The 6285-nt window shown below is 43.0% G+C and overlaps 1 long non-coding RNA gene across 1 annotated transcript; it reads right to left on the bottom strand.

The window, feature by feature from the left end:
- Positions 1-1188: 1188 nt before the first annotated feature.
- On the bottom strand, positions 1189-3233 carry LOC105502856. The gene is made up of 3 exons (XR_001000410.1): positions 2471-3233; positions 1660-2432; positions 1189-1251 (listed from the first exon to the last, which is right to left on the bottom strand). It is a non-coding gene; the product is annotated as an uncharacterized LOC105502856 (long non-coding RNA).
- Between the last annotated feature and the right edge of the window lie 3052 nt (positions 3234-6285).

The raw sequence follows: 6285 nt of genomic DNA, 5'->3' as shown, positions 1-6285 counted from the left end.
TGCAGTGGCACGATCTCGGCTCATTGCAAGCTCCGCCTCCCGGGTTCACACTATTCTCCTGCCTCAGCCTCCAGAGTAGCTGGGACTACAGGTGCCCGCCACCATGCCCGGCGAATTTTTTGTATTTTTAGTAGAGACGGGGTTTCACCATGTTGGCCAAGCTGGTCTCTAATGCCTGCCTCGGCCTCCCATAGTGTGGGGATTACAGGCGTGAGCCACTGCGTCCAGCCTAGGTTTCTTTTTGAGGTAATGAAATGTTCTGGAACAAGATGAAGACGATGGTTGCATAACATTGTGAATGTACTAAATACCACTGAATTGTATACTTCAAATGGTTAGTTTTAGGTTATGTGATTATTACCTCAAAAAAAAATTTTTTTTTGAGATGGAGTCTCTGTCAGGCTGGAGCACAGTAGCACAACCTTGGCTCACTGCAAGCTCCACCTCCCAGGTTCACGCCATTCTCCTGCCTCAGCCTCCTGAGTAGCTGGGACTACAGGCGCCCGCCACCACGCCCGGCTAGTTTTAATTTTTTTGTATTTTTAGTAGAGATGGGGTTTCACCGTGTTAGCCAGGATGGTCTTGATCTCCTGACCTCATGATTCGCCCACCTCGGCCTCCCAAAGTGCTGGGATTACAAGTGTGAGTCACTGTGCCCGGCTGATTATTACGTCAAATTTTTAAAGGGAAGAGGGGTCAGGAAAATGAATCCTAAGCTCTGTGTACACAAACAGAACCTGTCATTTTAGGGTGATCGATGAGAGACAGCTATTACTCCAGACTCAAGGGCCCCCAGATGATAAATGAGATCAGCCAAATCTCACACTCTAAGGGTCCTATTTCTCTCCAGTTTATCTCATTTCTTAAAAATAAGGGTTTTGGCCAGGCACCCCTGTAATCCCAGCACTTTGGGAGGCCGAGGCAGGCGGGTCACCTGAAGTCCGGAGGTCAAGACCAGCCTGGCCAACATGGTGAAACCCCATCTCTACTAAAAATACAAAAAAAAAAAAAAAAACCAGGCATGGGGGGGCACCCCTGTAATCCCAGCTACTCAGGGAGGCTGAGGCAGGAGAATTGCTTGAACCTGGAAAGCAGAGGTTGCAGTAAGCTGAGATCACGCCACTGCACTCCAGCCTGGGGGACGAGCAACACTCTGTCTCAAGTAAGTTTCTTCTGTTTTTATGCAGGTTTTTTTTTTTTTTTGGGGCAGGGTCTTTCCCTGTCGCCCAGGCTGGAGTGCAGTGGCCGGATCTCAGCTCACTGCAAGCTCTGCCTCCCGGGTTTATGCCATTCTCCTGCCTCAGCCTCCCGAGTAGCTGGGACTACAGGCGCCCGCCACCATGCCCGGCGAATTTTTTGTATTTTTAGTAGAGACGGGGTTTCACCATGTTGGCCAAGCTGGTCTCTAATGCCTGCCTCGGCCTCCCATAGTGTGGGGATTACAGGCGTGAGCCACTGCGTCCAGCCTAGGTTTCTTTTTGAGGTAATGAAATGTTCTGGAACAAGATGAAGACGATGGTTGCATAACATTGTGAATGTACTAAATACCACTGAATTGTATACTTCAAATGGTTAGTTTTAGGTTATGTGATTATTACCTCAAAAAAAAATTTTTTTTTGAGATGGAGTCTCTGTCAGGCTGGAGTGCAGTGGTGCAACCTTGGCTCACTGCAAGCTCCGCCTCCCAGGTTCACGCCATTCTCCTGCCTCAGCCTCCTGAGTAGCTGGGACTACAGAAGCCCACCACCACGCCCAGCTAATTTTTTTGTATTTTTAGTAGAGATGGGGTTTCACCGTGTTAGCCAGGATGGTCTCGATCTCCTGACCTCATGATCCGCCCACCTTGGCCTCCCAAAGTGCTGGGATTACAGGCGTGAGTCACCGCACCCAGCCAGGTTTATACCACCTTTATTTGGAGGTCAGCTGGCTTCATGAAAAAGTACTTTGAAGAGAATGTCTTCTGTTTACAAACTGGAGCACACAGAAGTAGAGGTTTGGAGTTAAATTTTCAACTGTGCATTTATTGGCCTGGGCTTAGACACATTAAAAAGCAACACTTACTGAGAACATAACATAACCAGGCATTTCCGCTACGTGCTGTTATGTAAAGAAAAAATATGGACCTCTATCTCAAAGAGTTTACATCCTAGCTTACAACTAATTGGCAAACATTGTAAGTACGCACCAAGAAACAAGTATAGTGGTACAGAGGCAAGAGTGACAGACTGGGGATCAGGGAGGGATTCACGTAAACAAGGGGTAGAGGGTCAATCCTCTATTTCCAGGTTGATGGATGGTGGTACTAACAAGTAAGATAGAGAATCTAGGAAACCAAGCTTGATGGCATTAGAAAGATTTCTTGTAAAAAGAGGTAAGGTTATCTACAGACTTCTGGAAAGGATGGCGACAGAATTGAAGAGACTGTTACCGGCCTAAAATAAGGAATAAAAGACATGACAGCAGGTAGAGCTGACCAGGCAAAGAAACTGCTAGTCAAAGAGAACAACTTTTCCAAATAGAGACCACACTTTCTTCACAATTATAAGAACAGCTCTGTTTTCCTGTTAAAATCTCCAAACAAACCTCTTGCTCATCCTGCCTGTATTTTTCTCTATTTATGGTGAATAACATGGTCATTACTGTGAAATCATTCATGGTTTTTTTTGAGACGGAGTCTCACTCTGTTGCCCAGGCTGGAGTGCAGTGGTGCCACCTTGGCTCACTGCAAGCTCCGCCTCCCGGGTTCATGCCATTCTCCTGCCTCAGCCTCCTGAGTAGCTGGGACTATAGGCGCCCGCCACCATGCCCGGCCAATTTTTTGTATTTTTAGTAGAGACGGGGTTTCACTGTGTTAGCCAGACGGTCTCAATCACCTGACCTTGTGATCCGCTCGCCTTGGCCTCTCAAAGTGCTAGGATTACAGGCGTGAGCCACCGCGCCTGGTCTGTTTTTGTTTTTCTGAGACAGAGTCTCACCCTGTTGCCGAGGCTGGAGTGCAGTGGTGGTGATCTCAGCTCACTGCAATCTCTGCTTCCCAGGTTCAGGCGATTCTCATGCCTCAGCCTCCCAAGTAGCTGGAACTACAGGCATGCACCACCATGCTCAGCTAATTTCTGTATTTTTAGTAGAGATGGGGTTTCATCATGTTGGCTAGGCTGGTCTTGAACTCCTGACCTCAGGTGATCCGCCTGCCTTGCCTCCCAAAGTACTGGGAATACAGGCGTGAGCCACTGGGCCCGGTGGAAATCATTAATGTTTATAAAGATTTGTGATAGAAACGGAACTTCATGTTTTGACAGTTCACGTCAGTTTAAGAAATAAAGTTAGAGGGCAGATACATTTCAGGAGGAGCAAAATGCTCCTTCCTCATTCCGCACCTTTTTCAAATCTTTCCTATAATTCTTCCCGCTTTGGGGAAGACAAATCTAATCCTTCAAATTTTTCCTAGAGCAGCAAGGGCAAAGAAAAAGCAATAAATAAATAAATATATAAATAATTAGATTGGAGCAAGGCAAAATTAAAGTACGGAGGTATCTCAAGAACAAGAACCCCCAAAACAAGTGAACACTAAGTAGTGCTATTAACATAGGCATAAGACCAAACATTGTAGTCAACCACAAATACAGGTACAGACAAGCTATTATTTCCCTGTATCTTTTTCCTGGCTCCAATTCAAAGTTCATTTTGTGTTTATTTTTACTTTTCTTTTGATGGGCCCCAGGAGAAGGGAACCAGAGGCTCTAGGGGAAGGTAAAATAATCCAAAGTATATGACCCAATATCATATGCACACTCAGAGGCACCAGTCAGCAACATATTGCCCAGAACCATCCTCCATGTGTAGCCTCCTACCCTATGATTCAAGACACACAACCCTGAGAATGTGTTTTAAGGAACCAAGACAAGAAATATTCCCATCCCTCCGCTTTTGCCCCACATCTACCATGACCAAGCAAAATCGGTTTGAACATTCATGCTCCAGGCACTTTATCTGCATTATCATCACATTTAATGTTGTGAAGGAGGTGTTATCATTATTTTACAAATGAGGAAATTCAAGCATAGAGATGCTGAGGGACTTATCTGAGATGATATTATATTAAATGGAAAAAATGGGACTGGAACCCAATCATCTGACAACTAGCCCAGACTCTGGACAAGGCCCATCAGACACAAAAGTCATATCCATAAAGACATTCACAACAATGTAACCAGTCCCTCAACAACTGTAATACATAGGTACTCACTTAAATGCCCAACGGAGAAAGCTTAAGCAAATTACAGTTCAAAAACAAGATGGCATGCTACACAGCCATTTAAAGTATTTATGAGAACAAAGTAAAAACGGGGAAATGTTTGAAATATACATGAAAAAACAGAACGCATAAAATACATGTACCTACTGATTATTATAATGCAACGTCTACCAGGGCAGAGATTTTTATTTGTTTTGTTCAGTTATTTTTCCTGTTATGTGCCTGGCATAGGAACATAACAGGAAGCGTAGTAGGTTCTCAATAAATATCCAATATTGGTTGAATGAATTGCTGAACAGTAATGCTACGTATGAATATGGACAAGAACTAAAGGATGATAAGCAAGGAAGAAAACTTATTTTAGGTTAATGAAAACATGAATGATACTATTTTCTTAAATATTATAGTAACAACTTGACAAAAAAATGTATAAACTCAAGATTAAAATATAAATGTCAAAAAAAAATAACAAACACAAATACCATATCATCCCTTGATTACACATGACTTCCATGGTTCCTGAGGTAGAGAGAAAGCAAACAAAAAGACTAGAATGAAAGCTGGCCTTGAATCTGATAAAGAGCTTCTTTTGTGGAAGCTGATGAGCATGTTTTGTATGGTATCAGGTATACAGCGATGACAATAACCTTTCTAAACTGGCAAGACAAGGACAACTTTGCACCATTTTTATTTTAGGCCATTCTCAATGTCACTCTGGACATTTCTCATTGCCTTTTAAAAATGAATTTACACATCAGTAAACACACCTCAGACTTCCAGACTAAAACACTGTGAAATATGTTAACGAACCTATTAACGGCCAGCTATTTGAAATGCAGGAATTTAACCTAAGTTCTACTTAGATAGAGGCATGCGAAGGGCTCACATCAGATCACAAAAATAGAAATCAGAGGGCTGCTCAGCACACAAACATTCAGTGTAACCAGGCCCAGCTTGAAGATACTTTCCCATGAGTAGTAGCAACAATAACAACAACAACAACAACAAAAACGATTATTGGTCAATTAATGACTGTAAGTAAATAAAAATAGAATGATCTTAAAATTCAGCTATATCAGAATAAAAGAAAATCGATTTAATAATTAAAGTTTTCACCAGATACTTGTTATCTTTTAACTTGGCATTATGTAAGTATTTAGTATCAATTAAGAAAATGGCTAAAATAAGGTATTTTGTTGTTATGAACACCAATTGATCATGTTACAAGTGAAAAAGGCAAAAAAGCCAGGTTGTTTTGAACACAGGACTATACAGACTTCAGCACTTAAGAGTCAGAAGCCCTGACAACTCATTACTATTCATCCACAAAGGGGAAAAATTGTCCACAGCAGAATCTTAGATTTTCCAGTCACATTTTGCTAAAGAGCAAACACTAGATTTTAAAACAAATTCACAAAAGAGTATGGCAGAATAGAGTGTTCTAGGAAATATTTTCACAGCTTTACTGCAGTTGACACAGCAATTCATAAAGCAAGAAGAAATGTAGTAAAAACACTTGTAATAACTGGCATATTTCTTCAATCCTATCTGGGAAACAGGCTTAAGAAGTGAGCAACAGGGCCAGGTGCAGTGGCTCACACCTGTAATCCCAGCACGTTGGGAGGCCGAGGCGGGCGGATCACGAGGTCAGGAGATCAAGACCATCCTGGCTAACAAGGTGAAATCCCGTCTCTACTAAAAATACAAAAAATTTAGCTGGGCATGGTGACAGGCCGCCGGTAGTCCTAGCTACTCGGGAGGCCACAGGAGAATGGCGTGAACCCAGTAAGCAGAGCTTGCAGTGAGCCGAGATTGCGCCACTGCACTCCAGCCTGGGGGACAGAGCAAGAGTCCGTCTCAGCCAAAAAAAAGAAAAAAAAGTGAGCAATATAGTTCACTATGCCACACATGCGCTGAATAAGTTTTAAAAACCTATTTAAATACCTATTTAAAATCCTAGGCCGGGTGCGGTGGCTCATGCCTGTAACCCCAGCACTTTGGGAGGCTGAAGTCGGTAGATATCTGAACTC

This window comes from Colobus angolensis, unplaced genomic scaffold (genome assembly GCF_000951035.1).
Source record: "Colobus angolensis palliatus isolate OR3802 unplaced genomic scaffold, Cang.pa_1.0 Scaffold8148, whole genome shotgun sequence".
Classification (NCBI taxonomy): Eukaryota; Metazoa; Chordata; class Mammalia; order Primates; family Cercopithecidae; genus Colobus; species Colobus angolensis.
This window is presented reverse-complemented; position numbering and strand designations above follow the sequence as displayed.